This window comes from Candoia aspera, chromosome 1 (genome assembly GCF_035149785.1).
Source record: "Candoia aspera isolate rCanAsp1 chromosome 1, rCanAsp1.hap2, whole genome shotgun sequence".
In the NCBI taxonomy this organism is placed as follows: Eukaryota; Metazoa; Chordata; class Lepidosauria; order Squamata; family Boidae; genus Candoia; species Candoia aspera.
In genome coordinates, this window is record NC_086153.1 from 29,335,508 (window position 1) to 29,349,244 (window position 13,737).

Here is a 13,737-nt window from a genome sequence, read left to right on the forward strand (position 1 = left end):
TCTCAAGCTTTGCTTTATGGCTATGGCACACTAGATCCTAATGATTTGATTCTTATCCAGTATCCACTTTCCTTTCAGTTTTTTTTTTTTTTTTTCTTTTCTGGTGCCATAATGCAAATATGATTACTTGAGCTGGTACAGTCCTGACATGGGAGCTAATATCTTAAATTTCACAGACAGACTTCTTTGTACAATCTCATTCATCCAAATGGCAGATGAGGTGGTCAAAGCAATATTCAATAGCATCCCTTCAGATAGCAGGCAAATGTATTGCATGCTTGAATCTGCCTTCTTGGCCTGACAAAACTAGCCAGTCAGAATGAAAGCTGGGGTGCCAGTCTTCTTATATGCAATTGTTTTCTTTGAGGGGCAAAAATTCCCTATAATGGAACAATAAATTAAGTGATTTCCCCCCCCACCATGCATTCTAAACTGGTTCATGCCAGGAGAAAAAGAAAAAAAAGCACTTTATATGAATTGAGATCTTAAAATAGTGGTTTTGACAGAAGAACTTTATCTTATGTCATAGATTTTCCACAAACTGAAGAACACTTCCTGGTCCAAATCCCTCCCAACATGTCCTTGTCACCAGTCCTGCCTCCCTCCCATGGGCTTCTGAAGGGAGGGGCAAGTGGGAAATGATGAAACTTGTGTGACAATGCAATTATGAAAATGCTGCAGCTTATGTACTTGCATCAGACGGTGGGATGCAAATATGTAAGTGTGGCATTTGGGTAAAGGTATGATGCACTTGTCATCATTTTGGACCATTGCAGTTTACTGTGGGTGCCACTGCTCCCCTGCATATATTGAGGAGACTCTGACATGAGAAAGCCCTGAATGGGTCAGAACCCTGTTGTAACTCACAACCTCCTATTCCCTATTGCCCCCAAAGAAGAAATGCATTACGCCAAAGTGGCCAATTCATAAATGTAAATTTAGAATATTAGTTACATGATACATTTCACGATAGTGGGGAGGACTATGGCTGTGCAACCTACAGTATTTGCTTCTTCATTCAGTTGTCCAGAGATGTTCCTCTTTTTTCTTCTTTCTGCTGTTTAGGTTTTTTATGTGAACTTGAACTGGGCAGTCCTTCAAGCAGAAGTCATCCTCAGATACAGAAAGGTTCCCTGACAGGTTTTGAAACAGAACTGTCTGCTGTAATAGGACACATGGCCACTGGACTTGCTTAGAATTTGGGTGCATGCACACAATAGTTATTGGAAAACGTTATGAAGCTTCTGTTTTAAGATTCCTTTTTAACTGCAAACATTTTGGAGTCTTTGGGGGGCAGGGTTCCATACTTCTCTGCTTGCAACAAGCATCTGCTTGTGATGTAAAGTTCTCTGTTTATCTCTGTGCTGAGTGCAGTTACATAATTTGATTTATTCCACTGCACAGCTACAGTAAATAACCTATCTCCTGAGCAGGATTATACTTTTCCTCCAGCATAGCTGACTTCACACAACATACTAAACTCTAAACTTAGGTTAATAAAACACAATTGCTGCATTCACATAACTTAATGTGAACCATATTATAGTGTAATGGATTGATCTGGTTTACCAACATTCTAAGGTAATGGCTGGGTTTCTACAACACACTGAACAAACCAACTCCGACTAGAAAATTGTGTGACCACATTATTTAAGGTACTGCTCTGACCTAGGACTATCTTATTCTGGTTGCAAAAATCTAAATGGCAGCACAGAAATTAGGTTTTCCTTACCCCTCTGCTACCATCTGGTAATGAGGCAGATTTTTTTTTAATTCCACCTTTCTATTTTTATAAATAACTCAAGGCAGGGAACATACTAAATCCTCCTTCCTCCTCCTATTTTCTTCACAACAGCAACCCTGTGAGGTATGTTGGGCTGAGAGAGTGACTGGCCCAAAGTCACCCAGCCTAAGGCGGGACTAGAACTCACAGTCTCCTGGTTTTTAGCCTGGAGCCTTAACCACTACACCAAACTGGCTCTCTTGAACCCAGATCTGCTCATTGTGTTAAACTGATTGGTTATGTGCCTGAGTTAATTTAATTTTAATCAGTTTATGTTTATATTTGGAAACATGACTGACCTAGAAACATCTAGATTCTCTGACCTGCTTTTATGCAAAGAATACAAACTTTGGCTGGGGTGTCAGTGAAACATGCCTTTTGGAATATGTTTCAGAGGAGATTTCTGTCAAAGGGGGCAGAAATGATTGCCTTGTCATTCTTTCTGGAAGAAAGTCCTTAGGCCATTACACTTCAGTTAAAAGCAGGCAACTCTTGCAATCAGGCTTTGTCATGGACAACTAGGGAGGCTGCCAAGCAGTTGAAGAGACCTACAGTCGGTGGCAAATATAAATCCTTGGCCATAATATTTCTTACCTCTGAGTAAGGTAAGATCAGAACAATTCCAAAAAGGAACTGTAAACCATTCTCAGGATGTGTGTGGGTGGGGCGGGGAGGTGGAAGGCACAGACTTATTTGCAGGGGCCACAGCTTTCAGAAATTGCAGGACAGATTTTAGCATAACTATACCTAAATAGTAGGAACAGCAGTAGCCATCACTCCAGTTGTACATTTCATCTCATTTTATTAGAAACTGGAAGATAGCTAGCTACAGGTAAATAGAGAGAACTCTGTCCTTGACCATCTTGGCTTCAGTTTTAATTAAATAACACTTCTTTCTCTTTTTTACTCCTTTCCCCCCTTCCTTGATCAAACTGCTTTGGGAAAAAAAAGAAAGATACTTTGCATATCTGCCTAAGTGCTGTTAACAACCTTTGCCTGTGGTTTGTTAAAATTAGGAGGAGGAGGAGCAGGAAGAGGAGGAGGAGGAGGAGGAGGAAAAGAAGAGCGGGGGGGGGGGGGACACAGAGAAGTGTGATCTTGCTAGAGAAGTAATTTGCTTCACTCCAACCAATGATGGCTTGCACTTTATGCAAATTGGTACCTAGGGACAACAAATCCCATTTAATACATATGCATAGTTCATTAAAAAAAAAGTGACACAAAAGGAAGAGAGCCCAAGAAAAGATAAAGCTACGAGTCAGCAGAAGAACAGGTTCCCAGGAAATTTATTGTCCCAAATTGAACATTTGTAACAGATGATGTGAACAAGTGTTAAGTTTGTTTTCGGCAGCTCTTCATATACCTTCTCTAGATATCACTTAGATTATAGTTTCAGAATCTGAACTGTTATATATAAGTTAAAAAAAATAAAGAAAAGAGTGTCTGTGGGCTTTGGAGTGTTGCATTCCATATGGTCGGGGAAGTGCCGAGTTATTGCGACAAGCATCTTGTGAAGCTCATTATGCATGGTGGCGGCAGTCTTGGATGCGAAGTGGTGCTCATAGCTATAGGGTACATACATGACAACCCACCGTCAGCAGATAGAAAGTGGAAATGAAAGATGCCGAGGCACAGACTACAGCTTGGGGGAACATGTTAGACAAAACATCTGTTGGTATCGGAGCGCCGCATTATCAGATCATTGTGGTTATGCATTTTTAATAAAGCTGTCCTCTCCCCTGAAAATGTAATTTTGAAAGTGGCATTTTGTTAAAAAAAAAAAAAGTCTTCCAATAGGAGTGTAGATGTATGGGGGCGTGTGATGACAAAATAAAGGCTGCTAATAGTTCATTATGAATGGAAGGCAGTGTGAAACACAACAAGTCCTTCACAGTGTTAGTAAAGGGCATCTGAACAAACTAACCAAATCCAGAACTTGGCAAACTTAGCTGCAAAGTAAAACAGACTCAATTAACAACATGTAGATGCAGTATATGCAGACCATACCGAGCTGGCTACAATCAAAGAAGTAACCCAAGTCAAAAAAAAAATCTCCATTGCTCCACCCACTTGTGAAGCAGCATGCGTGCAGAGCATTTAATTGGGCCTCTTTCTAGGTGACCTCTGCTACTATACATCTTAATATTCTAAAGAAAAAATAACTCAGTGATAAGAAGTGATAAGTTTCAAACATATCCTTATCTGGTGATTTTGAGATTTCAGTTTCCATTGCTGCAGTGTGAACCAGGAACTTCAGTGAATAATGTAATAGATTGCCCCATTGTCTAATAAAAATAAAGGGACTCACTGCCACAGCAACAAAGTAAGGATGCTAGTGGTACATTTATTTACATGGCTATCCAGAAGCATTCCATAAGTTCAACAGAGAGTTTGTGCTAATTCTCTCATGCTACACTGTTCCTGCCAGGCTTTCTTTGAACCACTGGTACATTATGGATCATTCCTGTTCAGACTAATTCAGACTACAGTGAGGCCTAATAACTTACGCATTGATTTTCTCCAATGCATTTTTCAAGATGTTGATGACACTCATTTAAAACACTAGACTACAATGAGAAATGCATTCTAAGTTATTTGGGGGATCAACTGGGGATGTCCAAGAAATCTACCATAAATTGCTAATGGACAGATTGGCACTGTCTTCTAAAGTGGAGTTTCAATAGCCCAGGCAGCAACGATGAATGGTATTTGGTAGCATCCAGCAGTGTATAGTAAAAAAAAAAAAAAAATACATCCACACAAAGTGTTCAGTTAATTTGCAAAAGCTGTGTCTGTAAAGGTGTAGGATATTTGGGAAGGCTGGATTAAAATAAAATCAGGTTAAGGGTGCTGGCATTTATAAAATCTGTATATTGAGATAGTCATATTTAAACACCCTTGTACTGAAGATTGCATTGGGGAAACATACTCAAAAACTGCATGAATTAGGGGAAGTTGTATATAAAGCTCCATCTTTAAGGGAAAATTGAAATGGATTAAATGCTGAAAACCTGTAAATACCAGCATGGACTGGATTTATACACATCCTCATATTCATAGGATTAACTGGAACTTTTCAGAGGAGAATCACAATTTTCTTCCCTTCCTACTTTTGTCCCAGCATTTGCAACAAGGATACATTTGTCCTGTGCACTTTCTCTAAATATTAAAGTAAACTGATTTCTGAAAGAATAAAAACACATTTCAGGATAGTTGATATCATAAATGTATATAAAAATACATTCTTTCCCCCATTTAATTATCTTTGTCTTATTAAACTTAGCACATGGATGAACCTGTCCACCTTCAAGTTTGATAGATGAAGACACAAAAACAAAAGACTGCATTTTGGCTAATAAGCCAACTTGAAGAGACACTGAAAGGTTGGAATTATGTATGGCAGAAGACAATTATGTAAGCTAAATGATTCTTTAATAATGAGATCCATCAAAAGACAGCAGTCAAAGGACAGCTGAATAGAAAGCTAGCTAGCTTTCTTTCTTTCTTTCTTTCTTTCTTTCTTCATACATGATATAATATTAATACTTTTATAAACGTACACCATGGAACAAAATCCATATACAAATTGGAACAAACAACATTATCACTTATGCAGATAGTCTGGGTAATCTTCCCCAAGTTCCTACCCTCCAGGTGGACCAAATTATAACTTCCATTATTTCCTGGCTACAAAAAAGACTGGCATATAGGGGAAAAAAACCAATTTTCACAATTGGGAATCTGCATGATGATGTGCAAATTCAAATTCAACTTTCAATAAAGCTTCTGTCCTTCCAGGTTCCAGACTGTTTGGGAAAGACACCTGTTGGGAACTTCAGAGAGCTAGTTCTGATTTGTGTAGCCTGTCCTGAGTATGTGGATTCATGTTCTGACCTGATTTAAAACTTTTTGTATCTGTAAGTACATCTCATCTACATGATTTGCACAAGTTTCAATTACATAATTTTATACTGAAAAAAACGTATGAAAAAATTTGATCCCAATCCCAATATCAGGCTTTCTGAACAAAGCCTGTAAATACTATATGTATTTAACTTCTGCATTCTGTATTATGTCAACATCACACAATAGACAGGCCCCCTTCAACTATTACCATAACCTAACCTGGGACAGGATAATTCTTGACTTCTGAAATGAAATGGTAACTGTTTTCAGCTGAACACAGAGCAATGAAGTAGAGGACTGGACCAGAACCTTGGGTTTTTAGAATTCCTGGCGATATCTATGGACTATATGTGATATACAATATAGAAATATCATCTATAGAACAGTGCCTGCAGTGACACTAGTGTCTACATGCAAAACAAGAATGGGTGCATGGTGGACCCAAGCTAATTGGAGATGCACCACTGAGATTGCCTTCCCACCTAAGAGTAAGAAGAACTCAATCTCTTCCTTTTTTGCTGATTATTTTACCATCAATACAATCTTCCATCCTAAGAATGCTTTTGCACTGATAATTTTCAAAAAACATTCAGAGTAGTTGAGATATTCATTGATGAGGGACGACACCACCATGGGTTCCCTTAGTGTACGTTGGTGGGATTTTGAAATTCCCACCCCAGCAAAAATGAGGGGAAGCTTGGAAAGGATTCCTGAGCCAAAGCAAACACTTGAGTACTGTTAATATGTTTTCTACTACAGATTAAGGTTACTATGGTAACTAATCATTTTGGCCGGGTGAAGAGGTTGAATTTAGTTGTCCCCTTTTCACATGTTAATGGTTGCATTGCCTAAGGGGAGGAACTTGCCTGGACTTGGTTTAGTTTCAGTTTCCCTTCTGTGTAGGGTTGCAGAGTATGCAGCTGAGAGAAATCTCTCCTCTCAGCAAACAGCCTTTAAATATGTTTGTTTTCTGTAAATAAAATTATTTTTATAGAAATGCCTGGTGTGTGACTTTTCTGATCTCTTCTGGGCCAAATGCTTTCTAGTACTCTGCCAACAGGTTATGGGCCCAGTAAGCAGCCCAGTAAACCCAGTAAGCCCAGTAAAACCCAGAGAGAATAGAAAGATCAGCTCCACAATTTATGCACAATTTAAAGGCAGGTAGCAAAGACCTATGGAGATTCTCTTTGGAGCCACCTGGAGATTTTCCAGCAACTGCCGGTCTACAGGACAAAGAAGCCAGCTGAGGTGACTTGCAAAAGAAGGAAGAAGCTATGGCTACCTCCCAGCCCTCAGCGATGCCTCTGGAGCGCCTATCAGAGACCAACTATTTGAATTGGGCCCTGAAGATGGAGATGTATCTTCGCAGAGAGAATCTTTGGCTGCCAATTGGTGAGCAAACCCCCCAAAATCCCAGTGCTGAATGGCTTAGACAGGATGAGCAGGCTAGAGCCACCATTATCCTGGGAGTTGAGGACAATCAGCTAGTCCACGTGCGAGGTATGCAGTCTGCAAAGCAACTTTGGGATGCTTTGAGAGACTTGTATGTAAAGGCAACAGCAGGGAGTAAAGTTACCCTGACAAAAAAGCTGTACAAAGCCTACCTTGCAGAAGGAGATAGCCTTCCTGAACACCTGCATTATACTCAGCAGCTGTTTGTTGAGTTGCAGGAGAGAGGAATGGAATTTACACCTCTCACAAAATCCTATATCCTCCTGTCCTCACTGAATGAAACGTGGGACACGCTGATTTGTACCCTGGAGGCTATGCCTGAAGCAGACCTCACCCCATTGTATGTTACACAGCACTTACTCACTGAATGGGAGAAAAGAGAGGAAAGATCCCCCCCCCATCTCTTCTGGAAAGCTGCAGTACCAGAAAACAAGGGAAAAGAAGGGAAAGGAAGCTGAGGCCACAGAGCTAGCCAGCCAGCGATGCTTCACTTGTGGTTCAGCTGGACATTTGCAGAAAGACTGTGCCTTGAGACCCAAGAGTAGAAAGACAGAGAAGAAGAACACAAGGGCAACACAGAAGAAGGCTCTTCAGACAACCCAAATTGCACAGGTTGCTGAGAAGGGTAATTCTGATGTATGGGTGTTAGATTCTGGGGCCAATTGTCATTTATGTAATTGTAAAAGCTCTTTTGTGTCACTGTCTAAAACTGAAAGACAAAGTGTATCTTTGGCTGATGGGTCTGTGACCAAAATTATGGGACAAGGTGACTTGTATTTATCCTGCTTGGGAGAAACTGTAAAAGGTGTGTTGTATGTGCCAAATTTACAATCAAACCTTTTATCTGTGGCACAATTGGCTGCAACAGGGTATGTCATAACATTTAAGAAAAATGGTTGTGAGATACGTAAAAATGGAAAATTGTGTACTACTGGTATATTAAAAGACTCCTTGTACATTGTGCAAAATGCAAGGAAGCCAAGCTGCAAGGCTGCAGTTGGCAACACACCCTATCATGACCAATGTGTACACCTAATGCACAGGAGATTTGGTCATGCTAATTTCAAGTATATAGCACAAATGCCACAGCTGTGTGCTGACCTAAAGATAAAACCCTGTGACAAATACTTAGATTGTGTAGTTTGCAAAGAATGCAAAACACTAAAAGCTCCTGTGAGTAAGCACAGTGACAGAGTTACAACTAGATCTTTGGAAATTGTACACTCTGACATTATTGGTCCTTTTGCTCCAAGTCTTGGACAAGCAAGGTATGCAATGATCATCATTGATGATTTCTCAAGATACACATTTATCTACATCTTAAAACATCAAGATGAGGCATTTGAGAAATTTAAAGGTTTTGTGACATGGGCAAATGGAAAATTCCCTAGGCCTGTATCTGCACTCCAATGTGATAGAGGAGGAGAATACCTTTCTCACAAATTCAAAAGGTTCCTAGTGGAAAAGGGGATAGAACAAATTATTTCTAACCCTTACACCCCTCAGCAAAATGGCATTGCTGAAAGAAAGGGCAGAACCTTGCAAAATGCAATGGAATGCATGCTTAAAGATTCACATTTATCTTTTAAGTACTGGGGAGAGGCAATATCTACTGCCTGTTATGTACAAAACAGATTGTATAACTGTGATTCAGGACACTCCATTCCATTTGTTTTATGGTGTGAAACCAAAGGTAAACCATCTTAGAGTGTTTGGTAGCACTGCTTGGGTTCATATTCCAAAACAACAGAGAAGGAAAGGAGGCCCCACAACAAAGAAAGCCATCTTTGTTGGCTATGAACAAAGCCAAAGGAGCTACAGGTTCATAATGGGAGAGAAATTAATAATTAGCAAAAGCGCTTCTTTTGCTGAACAAAACTGGGGGAGATTAAATTTTAGCTCTCCAGTTGATCTGACCACCACAAGAGAACAGCAAGGACTTGCTGATGGTGATAGTTTGCCTGATGAGGACATTAAACCAGAAAAGCAAACTGAAGATCTGTCTGATGAGACAGATGTTTCTCAGGAAAGTGATAGGAGTCAAAATTTAAGCCCTGTATTACCTCGCGGATCTCAGAGAAGTAATAAAGGCGTTCCTCCATCACGTTTTCAGGCTGAAACAGTAAAGGCTTTTCACATATTCACAGAACCTGAGTCTTTAGAACAAGTGAATGCTTTACCACCTGAGATTGCACAAAATTGGCATTCTGCCATGCAACAGGAGTTAGCATCCTTGAAAGAAAATAAAACATGGAAACTGGTAAATCGACCTGCCAATGAACGCTGTTTAGGTTGTAGGTGGGTTTTCAAACTGAAAAGTGATGCTGATGGCAAAATCCAAAAATATAAAGCAAGGTTAGTTGCAAAAGGGTTCACTCAAAGGAAAGATTTAGACTTTGACAAGACTTTTGCACCAGTTACTAAAGGTGAATCAATTAGGTTACTGTTAAAAATTGCTGCACTCAAAGGAATGTCAGTTCACCACTATGACATTCAAACTGCATTTCTCTATGGTGATTTAGACCACAAATTATATATGCAGCAACCCCCTGGCTATGAAAAAGGGGAGAATCTAGTCTGTGAACTGCAGAAGTCAATCTATGGGTTAAAACAAGCTGCTAGGTCCTGGAACCAAAAATTAGATAAAAACTGCAGAATTCTGGTTTTGAAAAAGGAAAAGCAGATCCCTGTGTATATATGAAGAAAGACAAACAAGGCTGTATGTATCTGTGCATTTATGTTGATGATTTGCTGCTGTTCACACCAACAGAAAAACAAAGGCTTGATTTTGAAGCCTGCATGAAAAGCCATTTCACATTAAAAACCCTTGGAACTGTGACAAATTACCTAGGTTTGGAAATACACAGGGAGAAGGATGGTAGCTTTCTGTTAAACCAACGTAGTAAAATTCAAAAGCTCCTAGAGGATTTTAATATGTAAGACTGTAAACCAGTCTCTACTCCGATGATAACAGATTTTCAGAAAGATATAGGAGAAACTCAACTGAGGCAGAGAAATATAGATCTGCAATTGGAAGTTTACTGTACATTGCAAATCACTCTTGCCCAGATATCTCAAATTCTGTGGCCATTTTAAGTAGACAGGTAGAGAAGCCTACATCTACTGGAAAAGCAGCATTGAAGAGGTTAATGAGGTATTTGCAAGGAACAAAGAATTATTGCCTGAAGCTAAATGCCTCTGGAACCAAGAAATTGCAGGCTTTTGCCGATTCTGACTGGGGAGCAGATGTCAGTGACAGGAAATCCACTTCTGGGATTTTAATTCAATTGGCTGGGTCAAGCTTAGGCTGGCATTCTAGAAAGCAAACACTTGTTGCTCTTTCCACTACAGAAGCAGAGTTTTATTCTCTAACACAAACCTGTAATGAGGTTATATAGTTTAAACATTTGTTAAAAGACATAGGCATGGAAGTGAACCAGCCTATAACTGTTTATGAGGATAATCAAGCTTGCATTGCTATGGCAAAATCTGAAGCCTGCAAAAATAGGACAAAACATATCGATATTAGATATCAATATATCAAAGATATGATAAGCAAAGGAGAAATAATGTTGAAATATTGTGAATCAAAAGACATGATTGCTGATATTTTAACCAAACCTCTTGCTGTACCAAGACACAAAGAGTTAACAAAGCAAATTGGTTTGCAACTTATTCTGTAGTATAAAAAGGGGAGTGTTAACATGTTTTCTACTACAGATTAAGGTTACTATGGTAACTAATCATTTTGGCCAGGTGAAGAGGTTGAATTTAATTGTCCCCTTTTCACATGTTAATGGTTGCATTGCCTAAGGGGAGGAACTTGCCTGGACTCGTTTCAGTTTCCCTTCTGTGTAGGCTTGCAGAGAGTATGCAGCTGAGAGAAATCTCTCCTCTCAGCAAACAGCCTTTAAATATGTTTGTTTTCTGTAAGTAAAATTATTTTTATAGAAATGCCTGGTGTGTGACTTTTCTGATCTCTCCTGGGCCAAATGCTTTCTCACACTCTGCCAACAAGTACTGCCCTCAAACTATTCTTGCCATTTGCCATGCCAACAGTCCCTTCCTCCTTTATATGTTAGCTGCAGCTACACCAGCAGAAACAAGAAGCTGTGACACTTTTTTCCTTTTCTTCCCTTGTCAGTCAACACTGGAAATACTGTGTTCAGTTACTAGAGCCCTTATAACAAGTCATATATTTTTTTCTTGCCAAGCAATGCATTTATGGCTCTGGGCTGAATACCTTAAAGACTGTCTATCCCAAGTCATCTTTGTCTGGGTGAATAGGGGGTGCATGCTAAAGATCTCCTCCTATTAGGAGATTCAATGTTAAGGGGCCATGCAGGGGACGTCTTGGTGGCTGTTCCCCTCCTTTGGAGTATCCTACTCCTCCAGGCACCTCTTCTGCCACAAAAGTTCTTGAGGTCATGGTAGATCGCTCAGTGAAAATGTCAAGCCAGTCAGATAACATGAGACATCAGACTCAAAATAGCATTGCAATGTCATTTCCACAAATCTGTGGTGTCCCCACACTTGGAATAGTTTACAATTTTGGTTGCCTCATGTAAGGAAGTATATTGACGAGCTTGAAAAAAATCAGAAAAGGGCAATAAACAGATCAAGGGTATGGAGCTGTCTTCATCTAAAGAAAATATGTCTTTATGGTTCATGATTCTTTATGATCTATAGTGATTTATAATGAGTTGTTTTATGGTATTTTACTTTTAATTATTTTTATTTCATTATTAGCTGCCTTGAATAGAGAGAAAGGTGGAATAAAAATTATAACAAATACAAATATACAGTGTTGGGAGCTTTTTAATTCATAGGATTGAAGACTGTATGTCTTCATAATGCTAGAATTTGGCATTTTCCAAGGAAACTGCGTGTTCCAAATCTTGAATTAATCTTAGATGTTTTAGTTAACCTAGAAATTAGAAGAAGTTAATGATAGGACACTGTGAACAAGAAGAAACAGAACTAGCCATATCATTAGGCAGAATACTAATGCACTGGTGGCAGGTCTGCAGGAAGACAGTGCTGTCATCTGTTAGGACTTGTAGGGAAAATGTCAGGGGCCTCTCTCAACTGAATGAGCAAAAGAGCCTCCTAATTCAGCACATTTTGCTGAATTAGTGGATTTTGAATTGAAACACACTTTATCTAAAGTAGAGGGGCTAAAAATTCCCAAATGCACTATTCAGGGCATGAGGTGACTTTCTGCTGTTGAAGGATAGATGTGTGCATGCATGTGTGTGCATGTCCATGTGTCATAGGCCTTGTGCTGCCTTCCACAAAGTGATTTACCCATTTACCTCCCATTATACTGTATATAGTGCAGGCTACTGTCTCACGTCCCATCATTAGTTCTGAGGTAAGATTCAGCTACCAACCTAGTGAGCTTCTTGGCTTAACTAGCAAAATGTCTTGTGCAGTCCTTGAAAGAGAACAACAAATATGGGACTCAAAGTTAGGTTTCTTTGGCCAATACAAAATGTGCTCATTCTCTCAAGAAAATGCGGAGTTTTTTTATTCTTAATATAGCTGGCTTTAATGCTTGATGTTTCTCCTCCGCTCACCACAGCTATTCCTCATCTCTTCCAAGTGACTCTATCATGAACAGATTTTTATAATTTCAATAATGCTTTTAATCTGATGTCAAATGGTGGTAACAAATCAGCCTATATCCCATGAAAAAGAATAATCATATGGTCATGGAGAATCGAAACAAACCTGTCTAGAAAAACCCACTTAACTCTCATTTATTTATTGAGCTAATTGGTCTGGGTACCAACCATTGCTAGTATATGGAAACAGGGGTGTCTGCTGGGGATGGTGCTCACATGATCAAAGCCCCGCCCCCTTTTTATGTGTATCACATGCAATTCATGTAAGGAAGGCAAGGTTTCCATTGCATGGGTGTGGCCACCATTTTGATTTTTGTGATCCTCCACTGTTGCAATGTGGGGCTTTTGTCTGGTGGAATCCAGGCTTGATGAGAGATGCTGGTGGGGGATGCCTGCAGAGTCCTGAGGTATTCCACAAATAACCAGCACTTTGATTTGTGTTTCTAAAACCTTTACACATGTTGGTTACTGGCCTTGTTCTTTTAAGTGAGCTTATAGTAAATGGACCTTTAAAATGGCAGCCTTCCTGCTGCAGAGGAAGCTGTTAGGGTGAGGCAGCATGAAGCAAAGTTGAAGAGGCTCAGATGAAATTTGATTCAGAAGGCTAGTCTATCAGTATGATACTAAATTTTGTTCTTTCAGTTCCCCATTAAAAAAAAAAAAGTCTGGTTTTGCTGCCTTAGTCTTATAATCCTTCAAATTTTCTTTTGAATTTCTTTTGGTAATATATCTGAGCTTACCATGATATTTTTAAGTTGGCAGTTGGGTTTGGTTTTTCCTGCCCATTACACAGGTGTTCAGTGCTTCAGCCTGCCTAGTTGCACATACAATGAGAAGCAAAAACACAGAAGAAATCTTCAGTGGAGGACTATGAAATTCATTCATAAAAATGGAACTGATACACACACAAACATATCTGAAGTTTTCTTTATTGCCTTATGATTGTTTTTTACTGTTCCAGGCACAATC